The sequence below is a fragment of the Trachemys scripta genome, chromosome 2 (assembly GCF_013100865.1).
Source record: "Trachemys scripta elegans isolate TJP31775 chromosome 2, CAS_Tse_1.0, whole genome shotgun sequence".
Classification (NCBI taxonomy): domain Eukaryota; kingdom Metazoa; phylum Chordata; order Testudines; family Emydidae; genus Trachemys; species Trachemys scripta.
The window spans coordinates 177,851,688-177,879,631 of record NC_048299.1 but is presented as its reverse complement, the minus strand read 5'-3'; the positions used below and the strand labels follow the sequence as shown (position 1 = coordinate 177,879,631).

At 39.7% G+C, this 27,944-nt stretch overlaps 1 protein-coding gene and 1 long non-coding RNA gene across 3 annotated transcripts in view; one reads left to right on the top strand and one right to left on the bottom strand.

Moving 5' to 3' along the window:
* The window catches only part of CDKAL1 (CDK5 regulatory subunit associated protein 1 like 1), a 759,057-nt gene that overhangs the window by 438,207 nt on the left and 292,906 nt on the right, over positions 1–27,944 (bottom strand). The gene's annotated exons all lie outside the window — the stretch shown is intronic.
* On the top strand, positions 17,158–26,397 carry LOC117873253. The gene is made up of 3 exons (XR_004644678.1): positions 17,158–17,197; positions 17,400–17,474; positions 22,376–26,397. It is a non-coding gene; the product is annotated as an uncharacterized LOC117873253 (long non-coding RNA).

The window sequence follows — 27,944 nt, the reverse complement described above, 5'->3', positions numbered from 1 at the left end:
CTGAAAACACAGTAGACAGACAGATATCTCCTTTCCATATCTGCTTGTTACCTAGTAAGAGGGCATTTGGTTATTCTGTCTAGTAAAACATCCTTTTAAAACATCTACTTTATGCATTTTTTTTAAATCACACCACTACGTCACAGATTTAGACATTAAAAATGAAAAACTTATAGTACATGATAGTTGCAGGCAGACACACTGCTCTGGACTAGTTATTCCCTATGAGATCTCTTCTCTCTTAGCGTGCTGTCTTTTTAGAACGAAATTCTGACAAGTAATTCTCTCTCTTGGTATCACTTCACTCTGAAGGTGGAAATTAGACCACTGACAGAAAAATCTCTTTATCAACAATCAATTCCCCACTGCAGAACGAAAACCAGATAATTAGCTTCAGTTGCAGTACTAGGTCAGTCTATGTTTCTCCCCAACCTTTCGCTCCTCCAAGTAGTCCCAGTGAATGTCAGTATTGTTGTTCCTTCCCATAACTAGTCAGCCAAAGTACTGAATTAGGCTATGGCTACACTGTGCACCTTTTTCTTGACCATCTGGACATCTGTGATGGCTTTTACACCTTATTTTTTCCTGATGCATCCATTCCTTATTTACACAATCTCTTACAGAAACCTTCAAAGGTATACAGACAGCAGTATTGTATATTCAGCAGAATACATTGTAAATCAAGCCTTGCTAAATCTTATAACTAAAACAATTCACATTGGGGCTTCAGGCCCTCAACTTTTCTCTAATCTCCTTAACATAGATACAATACAAGATCCTGTCTTTTACTTACTAAAACCTTAAAACAAAGAAATGAATATTTAACTAGAGTGCCTAATTTGTAATACATATAGGAACCCATAGTAGACATTATAACTTATCCTAAAACAAAAGGGTGACCATAATTAGTTGTTTTGGTCTGTCATTCCTTTCTGCTATTCAAAAAGGGTGGCTGGCAGGATAAAATCAAATTCTCATAGTACAATTATAAAATCCTGCTCCCAGGGCCGGCTCTGGCTTTTTTGCCGGCCCAGGCAAAAAAGCCTCCGGCCACCCTCCCCACTTCTTTCCCCCCCAGCGCAGCAGGGGAGGGCAGCCGGGGCTCTGCTCTCCCCGGCGGCCAGAGCGCCGGGGGGAGGGCGGCGAGTCCTGGTCGGGACTCCGCTCTCCCCGGCGGCCGGGGGGAGGGCGCCGGGGGGGAGGGCGGCCAGAGCCCTGGGAGGAGGGCGGAGTGCCCAGCCGGGGCTCCGCTCTCCCCGGCGGCCAGAGCACCGCGGGGAGGGCGGCGAGCCCTGCCATGGCCCCGCTCTCCCTGGCGGCCGGAGCACCGCACCGCGCCGCCCCCCTCCAGGTGCTGCCCCAAGCACAAGCTTGGTGGGCTGGTGCCTGGAGCCGGCCCTGCCTGCTCCTACACTTACACCTACATGGCTTTCAGTAACACACTTCAAACAGTTCATCAAGGTGTTAGAAAGGGGAAAAAATAAAAAACCTTAATGATCGCATAGGTTTTCTATTTAAAAAAATGGAAAAAGCTTCTTTAAAAGCCCCAAATCCTTTTGCACTTCGAAAAAAAATCCAGTGAATTTATGATGGTAATTGGAGGATAAGGAAGCATTTTACATAATCTTCAGGAACTTGTAATAAAATAGTAACATATGTGGCCGGAATTCCACATGTAGGCAGGATTTCCACCAGCTACCAACTATTCTACATTGTGCTAACTAGGAAAAATGGTCATTTTTGGTTGAGCTTAGATAACACGTGCCAGGTAAGCCCAACCTCAACATGACTTTTTCATATCGTAGACTCAGGGTAATATTCTGTAGCTTGATTTAGCTGGTCAAGTTCTAGACTATGCTCCCTCCCTGCACTAAAATATAACCGAATAAAATCAAGCTGAAGTGATACATTAGAAAAAAAGGTTGAAAATACCATAAACCACTTTTCCTAGTAAAAAAAAAATCCTTATCAGCTCCCAAAATGACTATACACGGACGACTGAGGCAGATGAGGACATTCATGCATTGAGATATTCAATATGGTGGCATTTATCAGAATAGAGTTGGATATCTACAGGTATAAATGTGATTAAAAACAAACAAACCAAGAACGATCTGTCCCACAGAATTAACTAACAAGCACAGGAGAAAAGAGGAACAATAGATGCAGGCAGCTGTGCCACCTGGAATCAAAGAACAAGATGACCGCCACCTTGTCTACTTTATCCAATAAAATGAACTGCCAAAAATTCCGAGGCTTTGGTTTGCTTAAAAAAATATTCACCCAACTGGGATGATTTTAGATGAAAGAAAACAGGAACTGTGTAATTATATACACTTACCTTGACAAATAGAAAGCAATCTGTGATTAGAACATTGTAATTAGTTACAAAATGCTTCCCATGGATTTAATTACCCATCAGTCTACATGTTTCTTAATTACTTTTATCTCATTGCATCAGTAAAAATTTCTGCCTGAGGCAACTGCCAGTCACTTATCTGCAGCACTTCTACATTTTATAGTTGAATATATTATAGCAACAACGCTAGAATTGTGGTTGAAAAAGGACTTCATTCTGAACAACTTCCCTCCAAAATTTACCTTTGAGGATGATTTTTCTGAGGCTTGATCTCAGCCCAAACACATTTTTTTCAAGAATATTCAATTTGCCATTTAAAAAAAAATCTGACTATAAAAAAGTTTTTAAATTCAAGAACATTTTACTGATTCTTTACTGCATTCAGATAACTGAGAAAAATGTTAACATTCAAAACTTCAAATATGGCATGAACAGAGTCCTCAGAGAGGACTGCATGAGTTTTCTAAATTTATGGAGGAAATTTCATGAAGAAAAAGAATTTATGAATGAGTAAAAATAGTTTATGGTTCACATACAGTATGCTATTTCTCTGGCTAATTTAAGTGCACATCAAGGACCAAATATTCTTCCTTGTTTCCACAAACTGGAGGTAACTGGGCTTGGGACAGTCTCTGTTCCTGGCCATATGCCAGTGAAGCCATGCCTCGGATTTGCAGTAGCTGTGTCCCCTCTTAGGGAAGTATGTCCTGATTTGGGTCAGAATATTTGGCTAGACAACAGTAGATCCACAGAGCACACTGCAATCCAACCTCCTTCCCCCGCCACAATCATCCACATTACTGGAGAAAGAAGCCCATGGAGCACTGGGGATAAGTATCCCTCACCCTGCACAAACTCTATGCTTTTTTACTATCCTCCATATTCCTTTCTTTTGGAACGGAAAAGAAACTGCCCCCATTTGCTGCCTGTTGGTTTTTCTAAACCTATGTGGAATGACTGGTGGGCCAGGATATGCCCCCAAGCATGGATAATCCATGTAAATGCACAATTAGACATATACCTGTATTTCTGCACATAAATCTTCATTCTGAGGACAGGCACTGGACCCAACAAATCATTTCCAACCCTAATTATCTCCTAAACACTATAGTATCAGACCAACCAAACCTTCTGGTGACCTCTTAGCATTTGCAATTTTGTATTGCTGTCTACAGTGTGGAGCATTTTAAGAGAATATATGATGTAATAATTGCACGTTCACCTGGATATTTATTTCAACATGTGCACATCTTCCACTCAGCTCTGAATCTTCTGTGCAACTCCAATATTTGAAACACATTCCCTGCCCAAGGGCAGCATGACCCCACTCCTTTCTCCCTTCATGTCCCTTTTTAAAAATTCCTTCTTGAACGCTTACAGAAGTATTAAACAAAGATGAAATAGAACTTTTATTTCAAGCAAAACCAAACAAAACTGGGGAAATAACAAAATGTGCACACTAGCCTGTAGCAGAGAGAGAGAGCGCACCGGTCCTGGTGCAAGACCTGAGGCCTGAACCAGAGGCTGTGAACCAGAGTCAGGGCACGTATTAAAGCAGATGCTTACAAGTTCACTGCCCAGTACATATGCTTGACAAAGTTGCTGCTAGCATTGTTAAAACATAGCCATTTGTAAGTATTACTAGACACTGGGTATTTACGTAAATATACTTCAGAAGGCAAGTTACACACCAATCTAGTACAAGATAAGATGATTTAACAGAACAACAAATAAGGATGTTATGTTCAAGATATCAGGAACGAGGGGAGGTAAACAGATGTCATGAAATGCATAAGGTGGTGCAAAAGTTAATATACGGAGATATACCTATACCTATCTCGTAGAACTGGAAGGGACCCTGAAAGGTTATCGAGTCCAGCGCCCTGTCTTGACTAGCAGGACCAAGTACTGATTTTTGCCCCAGATCCCTAAGTGGCCCCCTCAAGGATTGAACTCACAACCCTGGGTTTAGCAGGCCAATGCTCAAACCACTAGTTGTTTATTCCAGTTGTTTGTCTCAGTTTATACATGTCAGGGTACCTTGCCTTAACGCTTTGTGTGACCGAAGGAACAGCAGAAACTTTTGTGCCACTCCTTGCCATGGGACCACTCATGTGTTAATCTACTTGTGCAAGTTGTGCGAGTCGTTAGAACTGTGCTTTGAGGGCAATAAACCTGGCTGATGCCTTTGTCACCGAACTGTGCCTGTATCTTTCTCTATACGTAACATCGAGGTCTGCTGAATTAGCAGACTATGCTCTCTGCTAGTGCTGATAACACACTGGAGCTCCAAGAGCGGAAGCACTGAGCAGCTGTAACAGCTTACGCAGCCTTAACGGCTTAGCAGCAACACCATTCTTCAGTGTCTTCTACACTGGTGACCTCGACCACTGATTTGGTAGGAGACAAGCTGTCCACTCGTAGGGACGCAATCTGTGATGGCAGAAAATTCCAAGCTAGGGAATCCCCTAATTCCCTCCCTAAATATTTCCACAGAGTTTGATGAGGTATAGATGCGCTGGGTAGCAGAAAAGGAGGTTGATAAGAGGTCATAAAGGATAGTGGGAAAACACGGACTGCAATATGTAAAGCAATGGCAGGGGCTGAGACTTTAAAAAGAAATAAGAGTAAGAAGTATAAAATATTGCATTAATGGCCACGGCAGTGAGGTGTCTTAGACAATATGCCATAAAATTGGCAGGTCAGTAGGCAATTGAGGCGTTTGATATGCTTGAGCAAACGAAACAAGAGAATAGGAACCCGGAACCATCAATAGAAAATCTGCAAAAAGAGAAGTGCTGTCCCCCAGTATAAATCTTGGAAGCAATAATAGACTTTGGGTATTTTCATAGAACCTGAATTGAGGAAACAGAAATGGAAAAAGGTGGCTCCAGCAAAATTAACAGATGGAACAAAGTAAACAAAGAAGCACAACAATCTGCATAATTGTAATCAAGGCTAAAAGGTCCTGGACCTACGGCACCACATGAAATTAATAATTTGACTCTGCCAATTATGACTGCTATTTCTAGATGGACAGGGAATCCTAAAGAATTAGTATGATGTTAACAGTATGGGTACAATAGAAAATGCCCTATAAACAGCATCATCCCAATGTGAAGATGGCAGCACAAAGAGGAGATGAAAAAACACAATCTGCTGTAAACAAATCAAGCACAGATGGTTCTGCGAGTGCTCAGCCTGAATGAACCTCATCACAAGCGAGGGAGGTTGGCCCAACTAGTCATTAAAGAGAATGTAAAAAAGGGTATGAACCTCACTCTCTAAATCAGATTGGGACCCATGCCCTATGGCCAAGTGTGCAGATGAAGAATGAACCAGAGGCTGTGACAGACAACACCAAATAGGAGTCACTGGCGACCAATCTCTTTGCACTTATACCTCCCTTGTCCATTAATACCACTGATTTGGTACAATGGTAAATAGGTCAATTGGTGCCAATTGCTCAACTAACAGCTGAGCAACAAGCAATTGGGAATGACATTGTTCAGGCAGTGGAAACACTGTGGTGGGCTGTAGTAGAGCATGTGATTTGGTTTGTACTTTAAGCTTAATATTAATGGTGGTTCAAATAACTACCACTACTGTGGTCTTGGAAATGTGCTTCTGGATAATAAACTTGAAAAAGAAAGCACAGAAAGACAGGAATATAATGCAAATGAAACCAACGCTAATATAAAAAGAAAGACAGAATCCAAAAATGTGTGATGCAATGTATAGTAAATGCAATAAGATATGTAATCAGGGTGACCAAATAGCAAGTGTGAAAAATCGGGATGGGGTAGAGTGGGGGGAGGGAGGGAGGATAATAGGACCCTATGTAAAAAAAAAAAATCCTAAATATCAGGACTATCCATATAAAATAGGGACATCTGATCACCTTATGTGTAATGTATATAAAGGGAGAAGGTTTCTGTGCAACTTTGAAGCTGTGATGTACCCTGCATTCATCCTCCTTGCATTTGAGTCTGATCAACTCAGTGTAACACTGCTGTATGTAATCTGCCATTTGTATAAACACATTTTCTGTTAGTACTAGTCATAATTTGGGGTCAGTGACACTCCATCCTAACTAAGGAACATTTTATTCAAAACAACTTTTTCCAGTGTGAGATTACCAATATTGAATCCTGATCGTTATATTTGATAATTGGCTCCTGTCCAGTCATTAGGTTACCTGGAAGACAGCATATACAAAAAACAACAAAATCTACATCAACTACTGATGTATCACAGAGCAATGCAAATCTAAAGAGCACCACACATGGCATGTTATGCCAGTAATGTTGTTGACATCACAACTCTAGTGTGTGGTCACAATAATTGAGGCCAATCCAATGGAACAGAAAAGCTAGCCACTCCAGTCTCTCACCGAGCAAAGGTTACCAGATGGTGACAGCCAACAATAAGGGCAACCTATCACATGGATGGACAATACTGTGTAGTAACTAATTACAAAAAAATTATATATGAAGGCCACATTTGTGATGTCACTACTCCACATTTTTGTTTAACTCCTCATGTACATAGTCGTGAGGTGCATACTGTAATAGTGCCTATCCCAGTTTTTCAAAATAAATTTTAAACTACACTTTTCAACTGAAGTACTGGACCTAACATTCCTAGGTCCACTATATGGGACTAAGAACAACTGACTGAAGGAAATGCGAAGATCATTGGACACAAAGGGCATGAATAGGTAAAGCAAAATGGTCAAGTAACAGTGTTTCGCCCACTGGGTCATCTTCAGTCCATGCATTATTCTTTTCCGGGATGACAGATAAAATACGGGGGACAGGGAGAGAGGGAGAGAGAGAGCAAGCCTGAAGCACTGGGCCAGATGCAAGACTTGAGGCCTGAACCAGAGGCTGTGAACCAAAGTCAGGGCATGTGTTAAAGCAGATGCTTACAAGTTCACTGCCCAGTACTTAAACTTGGCCAAGTTGTTGCTAGGGTTGTTAAAACAGGTACACCTAAATACCAGACACTGTGTATTTATGTAAATATATTTCAGAAAGCTAGTACAGATAAACTATCTTATCTTGTACTAGATTGGGATGTAACAGAACAATGAATAGGGATGTTGTCTCAAGATACCAAGAACAAGGGGAAGTAACAAAAAAAAGTCATGAAATATGTAAGATGTGTGAAAGTTGTTTATCCCAGTTGTTTGTCTATAAATGCCAGGGTACCTTGCCTTAACCCTTTGTGTGGCTGAGGGGACAGCAGAAACTCCAGCTGCTGACTGAGCCACTCCTTGCCACGGGGAAGTCCTATGTTAATGTTCTTGTGCAAGTTATGTGAGTCGTTAGCATTGTGCTTTGAGGGCAATAAACCTGGCTGAGTGCCTTGGTCATCAAACCATGCTTGTGGTCTCTCTCTATGGGACCTTCTCTCTGAGTCTCTCTCTATGAGCAACACTGAGGTCTGCTGAATTAGCAGGCTGTGCTCTCTGCTAGTGTTGATAACACCAGAGCTCCAGGAACAGAAGCACTGAGCAACTGTAACAGCTTAAGCATCCTTAACAGCTTAGCAGCAACACCATTTTTCAGCACCCTTCTATATAGCCTTCACTGTTTATATACACTGTGTTTCTGCATGCTATACCCTTTGCTGAGGATGTCCGTTTAGATTACAAGCTCTTTGGAGCAAAAGCTTTGCCTTCTTACCTCTTGAAGTGCCCACCACCTGTCGGTGATGTATAAAACAATAAATAACCACTCATACACATTACATGGCATGTAAAGCTTGAAAGCACTATCACCAAATACACTTTTTGGCCAGAAAATTCAATTGCCTGCACCTAGAGTAAAACACCTATCATTCATGGATTATTAAATAAGTGTAAAATGTTGTTTAAATGGAAAAAATGACACAGTCAAGGTGAACTACATATGCCTGGCAAGGGAAATTAACCTTGAGTAATTCCACAAAACAACAAAACAGAGCATAGGTCCCCTCTGGAGGATAGTAACATATTTAGTTAACTACATCTTTCTTAGTAAAAAGGTCCAATTTTCCAATGACAGGCTCCACTCATGAAACTTGATTAAAAACAATAATGTTTTGCATTTAGGTAACACAACATCTTTATTATTTTTCCTCTTACATCAAGCACTTGAAAACACATACGTGGGGGGGGAGGGAACCAAGCTGAGTATAGTCACCAGTTTTGCCATTATAGTTGAAAATAGCTCACAACACAAGACAACAAAATGAAAAACAAGATAAACTAACAGAGAAGAAGAAACAGCCATCTTCATCGTGTCTCCTCATTCATGACATATCTAACGTGCCACAAGTCTGGTAAACTCGCGCTTTCCCCCTACCCTCCCAGCATGGTATGCTTATAGCCTCACAGCAGAAGTCCCAGGTCATTAGAGTGCTGCTGAACGTACACCTCTCAATTGGACAGCTATCAAAGGCTTGATTTTCCACTTAGCTTTACTAGCTAAAAAAATCAATGAGTAAAGTAATCTTAATGTGCAAAACTTGTAAGTATGCTGAATTATTAATAAGCAATACAACTGTAAATGTTTTTGTTCACCATTCTTCACTGCACTTGCAAATGATTTCAAAATGAAAGGTGCTGAAGCATGAAGATTGCAGGCAACCATTGCCTTTTGAAATCACAGTGCTGGGAATTGGTGGAATTCTTGCTTCCTTGGGTTGTCAGACATTGTGAACTTTCCTTGAAAGTAGACTACAAATTCACAGGGGTCCCTAATCTTCAATCAAGAAAATGCATGAAATGACCCCCATCTGCCATTTTAATGTATTCTTCCCAAAGACTTCCATAAATATTTAATATTAGAAAGGCACTGTTTAAACACAATGAATAGCTTGTGAAATTAAAGTTGGCTGACGGATTACACCATATAATACATTGTAAACAATAGTGGAGAAGGCATAGGCACGCCATTACACACTTTTCATCGGCTCTTCTACTAGAAGAATCTGAAAGGAGTTTAAGCACATGAAGATCAGCCTCATGACACTGTGTTAAAGATATACGTGCCTGTATGGGCTTCTTGATATGGGGCATGAACATACCACACATGCTTGTGTCACATTACAACAGAAAAGTTTGAGAGATACACACACAATCTTTACTCTTAGGTAGTAATTTTTTTTTGTTAACAAATAGTAAAGACCTCCTGTAGGCTTCATGTAGCTACAATGATAAAGCACAGAACACAAAAGTTCATAGCCCAATTTTTAAAAATGGGTACCTAAAGTTAGGGTCCTAAACCCTTATGTAGGCACCTAATTAAGTGACCCAATTTTTAAAAAGTTCTAAGTAACTCATAGATCTAAAACCATAACAGGCTCTCTGCAGGGTGCTCTAAACAATTCTTAAGCAAGCAATGAAAAAGTTATCAAAATGAAATAAATGCATCTTGTGACAATTGCTTTACACACACAAATCTGTCATCACACCACACATTTTCTTCACATGCCAGCTCCGTGTACGGCTGTGGCTTAATGACAATGCACTTGGCTGGAGTGCAGGAAATTCCTGGATTCAAAGATAAATTACGAAGTTCATTATGAGACTTTGTGTCCCATCTTTATATCTTTTGGATATGTTTATTATAATTTTTTTCACTAGCAAAATCCCCTGCCTATTTTGAACCTTTATAAAATCTGATTAAAATCTAAACACAGAGGGATATGTACAGCTAGATTTCCACTTTCTTATACATTACACAGCTAGGATTTTTTTTTTAAATGATAAGCTTTAGAGTGCATAATACCACAACACATTTTCACTTAAAAATAATAAAGTATTATTATTTTATACAATGGATCATAGTTAAATACCAAGAAAACATGCTTTACATAGAGATAAAATCTCTTATTTTGACAGTATTAATGCCTCTGACACAAAAAAGAGCCCACAAGAAATATTTACAAACATTTCTTAATCCTAGCCAGTAATTAAAAGAATAAATAGAACACAGCTATGAGAAAAGAAAAATGCTATTTATAGATGGAATTATCGGATACCAAGAAAAATTAACTTGCACATTTCTGAAGGTGACTCATAGCTCATCACCACACCAATCTACAGAGGGCATTATTAAAATCACAAAAACACCCTGGGAAGCCGGTTCAAACTACTGTATTTGTTTTTCAAATGGGCCAAAAAGGAATTTGGAAGCCGAGCCCCTTTGAATTTTGGGATGATGGAGGGTCTCTGATTTGAATCCCTGGATTCCAACCCATTTTCAGTGTTGTGGATACAAAACCAGAGGTGGTCTATTGTCCAGTTCTAATTTTAAAAATCAAAACCAAAACCATTTATGTTATGAGAATGTTGATGCTCTATATATAAGCAGACAGAAAATAATAAAAAGGCAAAACAAAAAATTAAATGTTGGCCCCAACCCTCACAAAATCCAAGTCTTCCTAACTCCATAAATTGCTGTTATGATCCATAAATCCTTTATTATACCCTATTTTGTAAAGAATTTTACTGCCAGTTGAAGCACAAAATCTAGCATCTAGGCATTTCAGAAGATCAGAGCTGAAACTTTCATAAACCCATTCTTTTAATTTAATGTATTCCTCTTCTCTCCCTGCACATGCACATACACAGTTTCCTTCTAGCTGGAGTTCAGTGATTAGTACTCTTGATTACCCAATAGCTGTCTCCGTTCAATGATACAAATCTAATTCAATCTTTTAGCAGGTTTCACAGCTTCTGCTGGCTCAAGGTGGGTGAGGAGGATGGGATTAAGTTTTGGGATTTGAGTCTGGACTCCCTATTTCGTAACATACCATAAAGATAATTCTTCCTGCAGGTTTTCTAGATATATCTAAAAATAATGTTTTCTCTAGGCCAGTGATTAGTATATGGCATACATGCCCACAAATGATATGAAATGTTAATCTAGTACATATTCCAAATTAATTTCCAGATGTTGATTCAAGACAGCAGGGGCAGTAGCAGATATTGGTTAATCATACAACACATCTTTATTTTGTGTCATCATGCCGACAATCTGAGAAGAGTGTGAAGTTTGTTCCCAGAACATCAGTCAGAAGATCACATTGGAATAGGTGGTGGAAAGGGGCAAGAAGCATGAATGTCTGGAAGGAGACAAGAAAGTAAGGGAGAATCCCTGGTGGTGGTTTGAGCATTGGCCTGCGAAACCCAGGGTTGTGAGCTCAATCCTTGAGGGGGCCATTTAGAGATTTGGGGCAAAAATCTAACTGGGGATTGGTCCTGCTCTGAGCAGGGGGTTGGACTACATGACCTCCTGAGGTCCCTTCCAACCCTGATATTCTATGAACCAGGGAACAGCAGAGAAGTTGAGAGGACACAGAGTGTGGAATGAAGGGTGGAGGTCAAAGAGTAATGAAGAACATGGTGCTGGTGTTTCAGATTGGCATGTAGAGTAGTTACTAGTGACCCTTGAGAGCAAAAAGCCTCTGCCATCAAGCTATCTATAAAAATTCAGATCTTTGGAGATACTCCTACTTGTATAACATAACTGTTCTTGACCATCTTTCACTATGATTAATGCAGACTACTTCAAGAGGTTCTATACACTTGGAGATTCGGGGGGGGGAGACTTACATTTTTATACAACAGTGGCTTAATCTGCATCTTTGACAATTAAGGCAAGGTTCAGAAATACAGACAACTCATTTACAACTAAACTGTCCAAAACCACTCAACTCCCTACCTTTCTAACAAGTTTTTCTGCTTGAAGCCTTCTTTCCTGCATAAAAGTAGGGGCCTTGCTGGATTATTAATCATTTAAACCAAATGACCTGATGTAACGAAACAATCGAGCCAGACTCACTTGAAATGAACCTGCTATAACCTTTAAAAAATATGCCCTTTTCCTAACTGCAGCTACACATGTCTTTTTCAAATATTAGCGCCCTCGTGGCCAAGATGGAGTCTGCTCTGCAGACAGCTCTGGCCAAGAGAAGGCGCGCGTAGGAATGCAGCAGGAGAAATCCCTTCCACCCCAGGGGCACCTGCTCCACCCCCCCACCCAGAGTGAACACACTCACCCAAGGAAAAGTACAATGGCTATAAGAAAGGGAAATATTTATTTAAAGAGGGATGAGAGGAGAAATACAACAAGGGGAAATATAGGGGGAGCAGTAGAACAGGGTTGCAGCCAAACCAAGGCCCCATGGGCCCAGTGGTAGCACAGTCTGGAAGGGCAGACACCAAGCAATGTGTCTGCACACAGAGTTCAGGAGTCCTGAGCAAAGTTCCAGTCCAGTGGTGAGTCTTGGGTGCTCCTGGTCGTCTTCGGCACCAGTGAACTTTTCCCCAATAAACCCCTTCGGTTCCCTCTTCTGCTGCTCTCTGTAAAGCAACACAGAGTGATCACCTCCCCACTTCACTGTCTAGCAACCTCCCTCCTTGTTCCCAATGCAGAGTCACAAGCCCCAGTACTCACAGCCCAATGCAGCTCTGGGCAGCTGTGATACTGGGTCCAGATCCAGCCTGTCCTCCTTGGGCAATTCCTCCCTGGTACAGTGCTCCTCCTGGCTCCTGTTCCGGGGTGTCCCCGATCGGCCGCCCTGTCCTTCCCAGGCTTCAGGCAGGTTCTCTGTTGCTTCACTTTGTGAGGGTCTGTGGGCTGCTGCTTCTCTTTCCCTCGGAGCTTCCACGCCACCCCCTGGAGTTTCCCTCCTTTTTTCTCACTGTCCCCCTCCCCCCCAAGGAAAAAGATTTAAAGGGCCGTGCTCTCTAAACCCCAAAAGGGGTTACATATGATACAAATATTTTTATGCAAGGATTGAAAATGTCTTCCTATCAAAGAGCATCATTTATATGCCTTGTTTCCTTTTCAAGGCTGCTTATAAAAACACCACAGAAAAGAATAAAAAATAAATGCCATTGAAGCTCAGATTATTCTTTAAATGGTGTATATGTTGCTTTTTTCCCTTAAGGATGTTATTCTTTATATTCCTAATCATAATAACCAACATGATCTTTTCTGACCCTTTCACTTGTCACTATCTACATTGCTGTCATGGTAACTTGTTTTTTGGGTACTCAAAGGCTCACATGGTTTGGAACTGGTGATCCAAAATTTCCTTTAGGAAAAAGCAATGAGTCAGCAAAAATGAAGGGCTTAGGCTCTGCCTGTATTTTTTAAAAACGGACCCTATATTAAAATCAAAAATTTCTCCTGCACATAAAAAAATCACTTAGCATAACCTAATAAATTATTCATTTCCTTTTTTCCATTGCAAACTTCATGTATTTAAACTGCAGATTAGAAAATTAAATAATTGCCAACCCAAAACAAGCTCCCAAACAATTGACTTGTTAAGTTGAAATATTATCAGGTTCTTTTTTGGTGATGAAGAATTTTGTGTTTAGAGAAATATATTCAGGACTGGCCTTTGAGGAGTCAAAGTTTAGCATCATCTTCATGCAGAGTCAAGTTAAGGACAGGCTTCCTTGAAATCAGTAGTGCACATAAACAGAAACTGATAGATAGGGTGATGCCGAAAAATGAAGGATTTTTTGTTTTGTTTTTCAAGTCAATCTCACTGGAATTACTTGTATGATTGCTGGATATATAAGGAATCCATTGCCAGTATCTGAATACAGAACATTATTTAGCATTTATAATCCTATAAATCTACACGGAGTACTTTACAAACATTAATTAAACTTCAGTTCCTATGAGAGATTGGAATTCTCTATTTTACATACAAGGAAACTGAGGGAGAGATTAAGAGGATGCAGTTAGTGATGCACCTGTGATTAGAAAGTAGGTGTTCCTGATTCCTTATGTTGAGTTTAGATCACTAGACCAGCGAATTCCAAGCTTTACCAGTTCATGTACCACCTTCTTAAAATATTTTTTTGTAAAGTGAACTGATAGAATGCCAAGCTCACATACCACAATTTGGGAATCCCTGCACTAAACACTACCTCTGACTTCTAAAAGACTCTTGGGGCAAGGCTATGTCAGGGAACTCTGAATCAGTACTAACACTTCAGTACAGCTGATTTGGAATGAAATTGTAGAGGAGGTGCTAGGAAGAAAGAAGGTGAAATGCAAAGAGAAGAAAATAAAATTTCCTGTTGTGATTTAATTTCAACAATATCAAAGGTGAGGGAGTTTGGGGAATGAAGTCTTTACCTCAGAAAAAACTGGGGGAAAAGCATGCAATCTGGAAGCACTTTTGTGCCAAATGATAGATAAAGGTATCTGTACATAACAAATATCTCCAACAGTATTTAACAATCTGTTTCAACCTCCCCTTTATTGTCAGTACACAAAATTATCTTCCTTTGGATTTATTTTATTCTGGTTTATGGAATAGAGCTGCAAATTCTCAATACATACAATATTCTAAAGCGATACATGCCATAAACAAATGCCATGCCTATAAATACAATTAAACATTTAAATTAAAACTTCTCTCTCTCTCAAAGAGAAACCGAGGGATCTGTAACCATACGAAATGGCAACTAAAATATATTGTCTTCCGGAGAAGAATGGAATTCTGTTATCGTTTATCATTTGTTTGCATTGTTGTTTTCTCAATACTACCTAGTGGTCTGGGAGTGGAGCAAGAGCCTTCCCTTTCTTTCAGTCCTGTTTTTGGTTCAATGTTCTTACCTTTGGAAAGATAAGCTGGGATGTTTTTATGATTGTTAGTGTATCTCAATAAGCCTATTTCTGGACATATCAGTTCCTGTATATTATTGACAATAGTGGCAGGTAAAGTCCTTGTCTTCAATTGTTTCTAACTCTATTTTGCTTACTTTTAGAATTTCTTTTATTTTCAGCTTATCTTTTTTTCCCTCTAGTTTCTCCAAACTCAAGTTGTCTAATTCTTCTCTCCCTTGTGCTGCCTCATTTCTTCCCCCCCACCCCCCAGTCAATATCATCCCTCTCCTACATCCCTCTGATATACCCATGCGCATCCAATAATTTTAGCAGCTCCTCGAGATGGAGCACCACCTACAGATACTATCTGAACCATCTTTAGTCTTACATATTTCTAAATTACAATGTTTTCTCTATCATTTCAGGTATTAAAATTGCATCAGTAGCTACCGCAAGCCTGTATCACTGAGCATAATGGAGACGGGCAACCTAAATGGTATGCCTGAAGCTGGCCCCTTCACCAATCACTTAAGAAACCAATCAATAGGGAGTGGCTCTGGAGAGTATGTAGTCCCACTTTCTTATAAGAAAAAATGACAAAGTTAAGGTAAAGTTTTGATGGCCTTTATAACGAATACAAGATTTTGAAGGTGTGAAAAAAGACTTTACAGTAAAGTAGTCAATAACAGTTCTGTGCCAGTGGCCCACCAGACTACTGTGAAGGGAATCCAGTCCCTGGATCGCAGGTATTTTAAGCTTTCAGAGAGTCTGAATAGAGCTCAGGCACCGTCCCAGGCTTGGGATTCCTAGGCCCTTGGGTTCTCAGGGTGCAGATACTCGGTACAGCTCTCCTTTCTGAGAGCTGTGACTATTCAGCCCAGTTTTCAGCCCCTGGAATCAGAACTCACAGGAACAAAGGTCGCTGGCCTAGGCAACAACAAAAGGATCTGTTAGACTCTCGATTGAGTCTCCCCACTTCCTTTGGTCAGTTTGGAACTGCAATGAGGTAAGGCTCACCTGACCCACGAGGGAAGAAAGGACATGATAAAAGGGAGAAACATTTGCCATGCTCTTCCTCTCTCTTCCACCTCCATCTACAGACACCACACCAAGCGACTGAAGTGCTGATGAAAGGAGTGAGCCTGGCTGAAGAGCAACCAGCCAGCCTGTGAGAAGCATCTAAATTTGTAAGGAGATTGAAAGTGTTAAGAGCATCTTAGAATGTGTTTTGCTTTTATTTCGTTTGACCAAATGGGACTTGTTATGCTTTGACTTATAATCACTTAAAATCTATATTTATAGTTAATAAATGTGTTTGTTTAGTCTACCTGAAGCAGCGCGTTTGGTTTGAAGCGTGTCAGAGACTCCCCTTGGGATAACAAGCCTGGTACATATAAATTTCTTTGTTAAATTGATGAACTCATATAAGCTGGCAGCGCCCAGTGGGCATAACTGGACACTGCAAGATGAAGGTTCCTAGGGTTGTGTCCAGGACCGAAGATATTAGCTAGTGTCACTCGGTTGCAAGTAGCTGGGAGCAGCTTACATGCCAGAGGCTGTGTGTGAACAGCCCAGGAGTGGGGGGGGGGGGGGCGGGGGGCTCTAACAGCAGAGCACAGTAAGGCTGGCTCCGAGAATCAAAGATTGGAGTGACCTAGCAGGTCACTGGTTCAGATAACACCAGAGGGGAACGTCACACACACAACTTTCCAGGCTAGAAAATAATCTCTGGTAAAAAATGTTCACTTTCACTTGTAGAGATTGAGTACTTTAACTTGCTAAATGCTGGATCATAAATAGTGCAAGACCACTATATGTAGAAACAAAAAACCCAATTCCATTGCTCTGACATAATAGTGTGGGACCAAGGAAATAAACAGAAGCATTGCTTTAATAATGAAACTGTGACGCATGGCTAGAAAGGGTTAAACATCCTGCAAAACAAATAACCCTCAAAAGACAAGTGGGGAGATAATGTTTGTTTTTTTACATATGTATGAGTAGGTTCCACAATGTAATCAACAGTCCCTATTTATGGTGTATTCTGATAATTCAGAGGCCAAAAGTACATCCTATCATTTAAATGAATTGTAAACACAAGATGACTTTGGACTATAACCTATGAACTATTTCTGAAAGGACTCTTTGCAACTACAAAGCTCACCATCTCTGTTATGAATCTGCACCTAGATGAATTGAACTCATGTCTGTATGTATATTGATCTTTTAACCATACTCTATTGTTTTTAAATAAATTTTAGTTTAGTTAATAAGAATTGGCTGTAGCATGTGTTTTGGTAAGATCTGAAACATTCATTACCCTGGGAGGTAATGTGTCTGTTTTGGATTGATAGAACCTTTTCTTTTATATGAGGAAATAAGATTTTCAGAAATCATCATATTTTACTTAGGTACCTGTATGGAGGCCTGAGGCTGGATCTCTTTAAGGGAACTGTGTTCTTTGGACTTCTGAATAACCATGTAAGGTAATAAAGAAACTGTTTTATGCTGGCTTGCTAAATCTAAGTATTGGAATATCCACCAGCTTTTTGGGGATTATCTGCTCCATTCTTTGCAGTTCACCCTAACTAAGTGACCACAGCTGGCTCCCCACTAGGACTCCGGTCACAGAAACTAAGCAATATACTAGGTCTCAGTAATTTCCAATTTATAAATAATGATAAGTTTCATTTGCACGTGACTGTAGGTCTACACATTTAAATAGCATTCACTCGGTAGCGAACACTGTAGTTAAGGTTGCAAAATGATTTCATTAGAATAGCTTGCCTTCACTACTTCATAAACTTGTGTCATGGTTGTCTATCTCATGTAGCAGGGTACTTGGCTTGGAAAAGAGATGACTAAGGGGGGATAGAGATCTATAAAATCATGACTGGTGTGGAGAAAGTAAATAAGGAAGTGTTATTTACTCCTCATAACACATGAACTAGGGGTCACCAAATGAAATTAATAGGCAGCAGGTTTAAAACAAACAAAAGGAAGTATTTTTTTCACACAACGCACAGACAACCTGTGGAACTCTTTGCCAGAGGATTCTGTGAAGGCCAAGACTATGACAGGGTTCAAAAAAGAACTAGATAAGTTCATGGAGAATAGGTTCATCAATGGCTATTAGCCAGGATGGCAGGAATGGTGTCTCTAGCCTCTGTTTGTCCGAAGCTGGGAATGGGTGACAGGGGATGGATCACTTGATGATTATCTGTTCTGTTCATCCTCAGATACCTGGCACTGGCCACTGTCGGAAGACAGGATACTGGGCTAGATGGACCTTTGTCTGACCCAGTATGACCATTCTTATGTTCTTGGCCCTTTAGCCAAGTCCCTCTGGAATTCCAACCCTACTGGGGCCTCAATATCCTCAACATGCTAAATAGTACCCTTCACCAGTACTGCAATGCATATGGTGAACCATACTCTTCTTGCCACACCTGTGGTCTTCCTTCAATTCCAGTCTTCACTAAGTGACAATGAACAAAACGATAATACCAAATTACCTGCAGAGATTTGAGATTTCAATCTCTTTTCTGATTCCCCTTTGTGGTCTGCCCTGTTGTCAGGACACCAACCCACAGGGCCATTTCCCTCAAGTCCTGCCCCTCCCATACGGGCCCACTGAGAAGCTAATCCTGGCTTTCCCAGCTTATTCCTATTCTTCACAACGTCTGAGTCCTTCTTCAGCCTCTCTGCCCAGGAAAAGATTTTTTATCCTGCCTCTTCCCTGGACCTTCTCCTCAGAAAAAGACATAGGGCCTCCTTACTCTTGGGTCTCGTCTTCTCTCCCTACTGTTCTGAGGTCCTTCCTTTATGGCAATCACCAAGCTCCTCCCCAGCTGGGTCTGAGCCTGACAACCTACCCCACCTGACAACCTGCCCCACCAATATTCATCACAGCGCCGAGAGAGTAGATGTTTTATCTCTGTTTTATCCCTGCCCAAAGATGTTGACTTTTTTCAGTTTGATGAAAGAAAAATCCGATGCTTCTGAATTATGAGTGAGCTAAAATGTATACAACTCCTCCATAAAATGCTGTTTGCACTTTTCTCAAAAGAAAATTCAAACTGCTGAACACTTAAACTTGACATTATAAAATGTAATATACATTAAATACAAAGATTGCAATATAGGAAAACTGTCATAGAAAGATCTAATTTACATTGTAACCACTTTTTCCTTCTATTTGGCTATATTTAGTGCTATATTCATTAACAATTAGATATTTCAAGGTACTGATTACATCAGTAACTATTCTGGCTTTAATTTAGTTCTGTTATGTCAGACAACTTAGGTCAATTATAACAATTGCAGCACAACGTTGCAGACTCGAAGTACTTTATTAATCAGACATCATCCAGGATTAAGGTGCTCAATAATAATTTACAGTTGCCTCATATTTTCTATCTTCTCTAAATGCCTATTGCATCATCCCTAAAATGTCCAGTTCCTATTGAAATCAGAACATTCAAATTTTTATTTTACTTATGCATTTGTGGTTATATTTACACATACATTACCCCACCTCCATGAAACCAATTAATGTTCTTGACGTTTTCAACATTTTTTTCTTCCTCACCTATATGGTGAAACCAAAACTGCATTCATAGCCATGGCAAATGTTTTAATAAAATGAGGTAAATGGGGATTGAAAAGCATTATCACACCAGTCTACAGGACACCATAAAACCTGCAAAACTAAAGGTGGGCAAAGGAAGACTCCCTGAAGATTCTAAAAAGTACACTGAAAAAACTAGTTGCTCCTAAAGTCTATTTTGTTAAAGAGAATGGATACTGAACAGAAGCATTACGTATTAAGTAATGCATGTACTTTTACCAATTCTGGCTTCTCTTGTCCAAGAACAGCTTCTGAACTATATTGCTTTGAAATGCCTTCAACTATAAACACTTGGGAAAGATTAAAGAATGTACCATTTCAGAGGTTAATGTCTTCAGAAGAGTTTTAAGACCAAAGTTGGGAGCTCCCTCTCTATGAGTCAAAAGGTTTCAATTTTAGTGTTTTGGTTTTTAAGTAAGGTAAGCAATCACATCCTGTAGTAAAAATAGTAGTAACAGGCAAGGTAAATAGGCAACTCTGCAAGATGCAATTCCTTTCACCACATTCATCAGCCACTTAGAAAACACATCTTGAAGAAGCATCTCAACTGTTTCTCTCATTCTCAGACAACTACATAGTATATACACACTCTCCCTCCCCACACCAAACTGAAAAGGCCCCTATATAATGGTAACAAATTACACATTGTGAGATGCAACTTACCAACAATGAAAGCAACACAATATATAACAAATACAGGACCATGGACACTCAGCAAAAGTTCCATACTGGTAAAATCAAGGCTCAGAAGATGATACAAGAGCAATGCTGCATCATTAGTTCAGTTGTCGACACTGGAGCCTATTGCTAGGCTTAAAAATACACCAGGGCCAAAGAACTATTATGAACTTTGTAGTACACTGAAACATATAGCAGCTTAATTTAATATTGTCAAGCCATGAATCAAGCTAGTAAAATGTTCTACCACTCGAGCTATACCAATCATGAAGTTATTCACAACTTATCCTTATGAAATACAGAATATCTTTATGGTACTGCCATTCCCTGCTAAAACAAAAAGGAAACCAGCTGATTAGCTATGTCCTTTCCAGTGGTTACAGAATTCAACTGCGGATACAAAATTAAGCAATTCCTTTCCTTTCAATATGTGGGCTTATTTGTTTCTAGGAGACGTTTGCTACTCAATACAATGGAACCTCAATATATTGCAAACAACAAATTCCCTGTTGGCTTACATACTGTTCAGTATCCTTAAATGGTTTTAATATTTGTAAGGTTTGGATAAAAATAAATGTACACCTACAAATGGAATGTTTTAGATGCTAAGCCTTGTATCTACCCCTCCATGTGTCTCACAAGGAGTTTTAGCATTTGCACATAGAGCTTAGTAAAATGTGCTCCTTGTAGAAGCACTGCTCACAAAAATAAAAAACAAAGAGTGCCTTCCCCTAGAGTTATGCAGGATCCTGAACCATATGCAAGTACAAATCCATTATATGGCAAGGAAGTGGGAAATGGCTGTGCTCTGCAGGTGTTCCAAAATACATTTTCAGTGAGGGAGCAGATGCTTGAAAAGAAACTATTCAAATAAGCACATAGTAACATAATACTATACCATGGCATTTAACCGTTGCTTTTTTTCCTCCCCTTAAATATGCAAGTTATTTTGTTATTGGCATTACCTGCTTATTGTGCCTTCAAGTGCTTAAACATATTATACACACAGTACTGCCATATGCATTTTAAAGCAGTAAGACACAATAAACCATGAGGTAATGGTGATTAATTCATACTTCTGGTCATAGTAAATCACGAGGCTTCACCTAAGAACTGTTTTTATCAGCTTTGCTATTTAGACCAAATGTTTTTGTGTTTTTTTGTTTTGTTTTTGCAATTTTAACAACTTAAAACTTAACACTAAGTTGGATGGAATGAAAGCTGATCTTATACTATTTATTTTAAAATATTTTTGTTATACATTGATAAAAACTTGCTTTCTCATGACCACAAATAATACTCTGCACATACATAACATTGTTTGTTAAAGGAACATCTGAGAAGATATTGCTTTTTACTTCCGTTAGCCCAGCAGAGCCAAAAAAGCTAGACAAAGAGTTGAAAGTTATTCCTTCTCAGAAGACAATTCTGTTGATGATGCACAGTTCTAATCAGTCAGACCCATTGAAAACAAGGGGGTTCCACGGGTGCTGTTTGAGACGATATCAGTTAAGGAAGAGCAGAAGATTCTGGAAGAAAAAGATCTAGGAAACTGAAGCCAAAGTGGTAGTGTGTATAATATACTTAAGCACTTGAAGGCACAATAAATATGTAATGCCAATAACAAATATTCATCTCTAGACATTCAGCTGAAGTTTCTCATTAGTTTAACAATTCAATACTTTTCTGTTTTACATGGGGAAAGGACTGAAAAGTCACGTGGTGTCACTATAGTTACGTTCTAAATAGTGTACAGAAATATTAATTTGAACAGTTCTTAATTTTCTTCTGAATATTAAAACTGTGGGGAATTGGATGTCTCAAGCAGTTGGCAATGGGGCACAGAAAGACTTACATCTTTATGTTACTAGTTCACATCCAGCCCAGGTCAGGAATAACCAAACGTTATCCTGAGAGGACCGTTCATCTGTCCGTGTGAATTTAACTGGTGATCTCAGTCAAACATTCACATTACAGCCAACAAGTGTTCATATCACAAAATCCACCACCACAATATGCACTAACTGGGAACTTAGGCCTAGCATTATAAATCAACATAGCTCCATTAATTTACACTAGTTGAAGATCTGGCCCCTGGCTGTTGTTTTGAGGAGACACACCAAGAATTAAATGGGCATGGAGACTGAACTATCCTCTGACTCTTCCAAGTCAAGAATGAGACATATCGGTAGGGCAGTGTCGAGAAAGCCTGCACTGCTGCTGCTTGTGATCTATCTAATCTGGAGGTAAGAAGAAAACTCTAATCTTCCCAGTTGTCACTCTGGAATCTTCTATGAGCATTTGGAACATTTTTTTTAAATGTTAATATTCATTTGCTAAAAGTTTATGGAACCATTTAAGTCTCTTCATACATAAACATTTATCATCTGTAGTTAATATTTTACTTTCTCTCTGACCAAATGGAGGACCATCTGTGACTATACATGAACCTTCTTAGACTTAGAAAAAAAATACAGTTTTTCTACAGAGACTTCATGTGATCTGAGATGTGTGTAAAACACACTTGCCTTTATGTTCATAAAACCCAATTTAACTTCAGACAGTTCTCTCCTTTTTAATTTGACTAACTGGATAAATGGCCAAGGGGGAAGTTTAACCTCTTACTTTTCCTGCTTTCATTTTTTTCCAGGTCATCTCAGGATTCTGTCTTTATCATGGGCACCTGATAAAGTAAAAATAAAAGGGCTATACTTGTTTTTATTTTGTCACTGAATGTCTTAGAGATCCCTATACATTTTTTGCTATACATTAGTTCCTCAGACCTATATTCAGTATGTTTGCAAGGAGCTTTTCAACTAAGGGAATAGGATCTTTACTCGCTTTTTCAGACATAAAGGCTATAATATGGATATTCTGAGATCTGATCAATCTTTTGACAAATTCTAGTCATCCCTCAACAGTGATAATGTTCTGATATGTCTGTACTCTAATTTCAAATGATTCCACTTTAAATTTCAGTGTAGTTTGTTTGGCTGCCAAGATTTGTGACCTGACCTGTTTTCTCATTAATTTGCAACCACACTAATCTCCATTCCCCATAGTACTGCGAGTTCTCTTTTGTTTAAGTCTTGAAGGAGATCCTACACAGATAGCAAGCCTAGATTTAGGGACAATCAGGCTTGCCTCTCTAAAATTCTCAGATTGTAGTCTGAGAAGTTCTATGGAGCCAGAAAGAGAAAACCCTAGTTCTTTACAATATTAATGATGCATAAAATGCTCCAAATTTAATGATAAAAAAAGAAATCAGGAAGTTGGTGAACCTGAGCTGTGCTGTGATACATCTGCTCTCTGCACTCAACTCTACCCTAAAACACTATTTTTATATAAACACTTTGTAAATAACCATTACTTATTTAAAAAAAAATAATAGAAAACGGGCAGTTTTTAAAAATAAATATTTACCATGCCACAGTACTGACCTTACCATGGTATTTCCTATACTTAGTACGCAGTGAGGTATTTATATATTTACATAAATTGCCCATTGCTAATGTTTATTGTTAATGCTCTTCATTTACATATAGGAAGGTATAAGGAAATCTCCTTCCATAATCAAATATTGACAGTACTGACAGTACAGTGATAATAGTCCCTTTAAACAAAAAAATCAATTTTAAATTGATAATTCTCTGTTCTCTATCTTTTCAATCCATTAAAATACAGCTGCTGCACGCTACAGACAGAAGTTAATGCTATATAATTTAAACAATATGCCGAAATGTACTGCTTATTTTGAAAGAAAACTTAAATGCAATACATTTTTTTGGTTTACTCTGAGGCAAGTATAAAATCTAGTAATCTTCCAACCTGATGACATTAGATTTAAGTTGCACCTCAGACATGACCCTGAAAGAAATCTTATTACCGCTTCTATTCAAAGTCTAAAAGACTTTAATATGCCTCCCTCTTCCCCCCCAAATAGGGCCTAATATGGATTGCTTTTGTGAACTGTGGTCTAAAACAGCTATTAAAAGTGAAGCTGCACAAAGAGCAGCATATTTGGGACCATTCCAGGCCCACCTACAGGGTAATGCTATTCTACTTGCAACAGCTGTTTACACTTACCTGACGTGCAGCAGGTGCAGGACAAAAGACTCAAACAACTCTGCACCTGCTGCCTCAAACTCTACTCAGGTAAATCAGTAGAAATGACCTTTTTGTGTCTGTCACCACAACAGATGTTCAATGGAAGACCAAGATGGTCACACCCATCTGCCTTTGGCTCGGTCTTTGCCCCACTTAGTCAATCTGATTAGACAAATTGAACCGACTGACATAAAGGCAACAGGTAGGATGCAAGCCCTGTAAGAGATGCAGTAGAATGTTATGAAAATCAGATGAAGTTCATCAGTCAAAAGTTTGCTGATTCTTGGCACCAGAATTCTGATGATGTGCAAGTCTCCTCTTAACCTGAAGACTTCTGTAACTACATAATTGCCAGAACTTGCACACACTTTTCATTTGTAACTGATATACAAACATTAGTCAGCCTGTCTAATCCAGGGGTTCTGCAACTTCATTGCACTGTGACCCCCTTCTGACAATAAAAATTACTACATGACCCCATGAGGGGGGACCAAAGCCTAACCCCGCCACCCCAGGTGGGGGGCCAATGCCCAAGGCCCAACCCCACCACCCCGGCAAGGGGGCCAAAACCAAACCGCAAGGGCTTAATCCCCATGTGGGGAGCATGTAATCTGAGCCTTGCCACCCAGGGCTGAAGCCCTCGGTCTCGGGCAGTGGAGCTCAGGCTTCGTCCCCAAGGCTCAATGCCAGCCCTGGCAACCCACTTTGGGGTCCTGACCCACAGTTTGAGAACTGGTGGATCCCTTCAGTGGCTGTCCATGAAACAAAATGTAGAACAGAATGAGGAAAGTAAATTGCTGGAGAGTAAGTTTCTTCAGTCATAATCTGGGACAGGAAAAAGATGAAGGAACATTTCCATGTCCAAAAGGGCACAACAATGGAAGCATATCTGTCAGCTCTTCAAGGAAAAATACAAATTAGGGCGATCTGTAGTATTCAAAAGGGACTGGGAAGAGGTGTTGCCAAGAACATTTGGGATTTTTTGTTTTGGCTAGAACACCCAAGCTACTATTAATTAATATTTGAAATTTTGTGTAAAGTAAAATGTTCCTTTGTTTTTCCTATTCCTTTCCATTTTCTCTTTCCATTTTGCCTTTGACAGCCTGATTCATCTCTTCTTCCATCGTTTACTACAATTTTTAAACCATATTGATATTATAAAATTTTTTGTTCATTTTGCCCCCACCTCCCACGAACTCTTTCTCCAAGACATTTCGCTTTTCTGATCTGGACTTTCACTATCTATTTTTGTTCAGTATTAGTAGTGGCAGTATTTGTTTATTTTAGAACCATCCAAGGTTCTTGCTCTTATGAGCTCACAATCTGATTTTATTCTTTCCTTTCCTCTAGTTCACACTCAAAGAGGTAGGGGGGAAAAAAAGGAGGAAGAGAGTGAGTGAATCATTAAGTCTAAAGATTGTGGTGAGGGGATACAGGGGAGGGAGCAACCAGGCTTGGGGCACAGATTAGGGCCTGAGGCACAGCTACCAAAATTGTGTGCAGTTCCATTGGTGAAGTTTTATACAAACCATTTAATAACCTATTTTTTGGTTTGACAACTTATTAGCATATAACTGTGAATGCTGTCTTTTTTTTTTTTTTTTTTTTTTTTTTTTAAAGGGTGCATTTAGTACTTGTGGAATCCTGGTTAATGAAGTCTTCTGTTTATCCACAGGACAGTATCAAGGTGAATTTCCCATACCCAGGGACTGAACCTGGAATCTCTAGATATAAAACCTGGCATCTCCACCATTTGAGCTCAAGGACCCTTTGCATTAGTATGGAGAAGACTCAAACCTCTATGTCAGTAGTTCTCAAACTGTGGTCCACTGGGCTCCATTCAGGTGGTTTGCGGATAGTTCCCGCTAAGGTGCATGCCTGGGAAGCTGCACACGAGAGAGCGAATGAAAGGCCATCCACATATTTAGTAAAGCCACGCATGTGTGTCTCCACTAATTAGGTGCCTGGACCCTGGAGAAGACGCACATGTAAGGTGAGGTGGTGGCCTTGGGGGGGGATAGGAGGTAGGTGGGAAAGGGCCCTGAGGTGAGAAAGGGGTTGGGGGGAATTTGGGACTTGCAGGGCTGCAGCGGCCAGAGAAAGAGGTGACTTTCCCCAGCTCCAGGGCTGCAGCTGCAGGGGAGAGACGGCCCTCCTTCCCAGCCCCAGCTCAGGGGCTGCCGCAGTGGGGGAGAGAGGGCACATCTATCGCATTAGAAAGGTAAGACTACTGATATTAAAATATGAGTTGTGTGCTTTAATTTGTACAACAAAAAACATTTATTATTATTACTTTTTTATATATATAGCACTTTTATCCAAAGCGCTTTACAATAGTTAGCTAACGGTACAAACAACAGTTGGAAAGATCATTAAGTGGTCCGCCGAGATCCTCAGCAATTTTCAAGTGGTCCGTGAAAAAAAAAGTTTGAGAACCACTGTTCTATGTGGTCTAAGTAAGAGAGGGAAACAAAGTTCCACACTGGGTTACTCTGAATTACACAAAGATAGAATGTAGCCCTTTTACCTAAAATGCAGCGTGGCAAAGTGAACGAGACTTGGATCTTTCATAATAGAGATCAGAGTTCTAATTCCTGATGTGACCTTAACCAACCTCTACATTATTTTAACTGTAAGATAGGTGAACAATAGTTATACCACCCTAACGTAGGGGTTTTAGGCCTTAGTTAATAAGGGTGGGGAAGTACACAGAAATAAAGAGCAGTTAGTAGAAGAGCTGGGATTAGAACTCATGAGCTTTCTTAGTACCTTCCCCTAGGCTACAGGGTATTGGGGAGGGTTTGTCTGTGTTCTCTGGCTAAAGATCAAGGAAGGAATTTGAGAGTCACAGGAAGAAAAGGAAATGGATCAACTGTAGTATATTAATTATTACAAACAAAATCAGCAAGAAACCTTCTGATAATCTGCGTAAATATGTAACTACGTTAAGAGGGGCAGACAAAAAGCATATGCAGTGTCACAGAAAATGGAGAATATTAATTACAGGCCTGATTCAAAGCTCTCAAAGTATCTTCATTGATATATAATAAAATGGGCTGACCAAATACCTTAAAATGCTACACACAAAACTCAGCACTGATAAAAAAATACAAAGCACATTGACATTAACAATTGCTAATGACTAAGTAACCAACACCAGCTAAAGGGACTTCTTTTAATCAACCTACACTCTGAATCATGTTGGCTACACAGTGCATTAGTAATTAACTGAAATAATCTGTACTGGTGACTGTAATGAGAAGAGGGGAAGAGGCACAAGATGCCCAGCAATAATTACAGCTAATATTGCAGCAAAAACAGTAATCATGGAATGTAATAGCATACAAATTGCATCATCAAGAAGGAACACCACACCCAGCTCAGAAGTTACTCAACAATTAAAACTGCAGAATACATACAGAAAACTATTTGGGAGATGGGGCCATGGGAGAGGAGAGAAATATAATTTAGGAGAAATGTATTTGTTTTGATTTATACACTCATTCTATAATACGGAGGGTCTATCCTTTGCTTAACACAG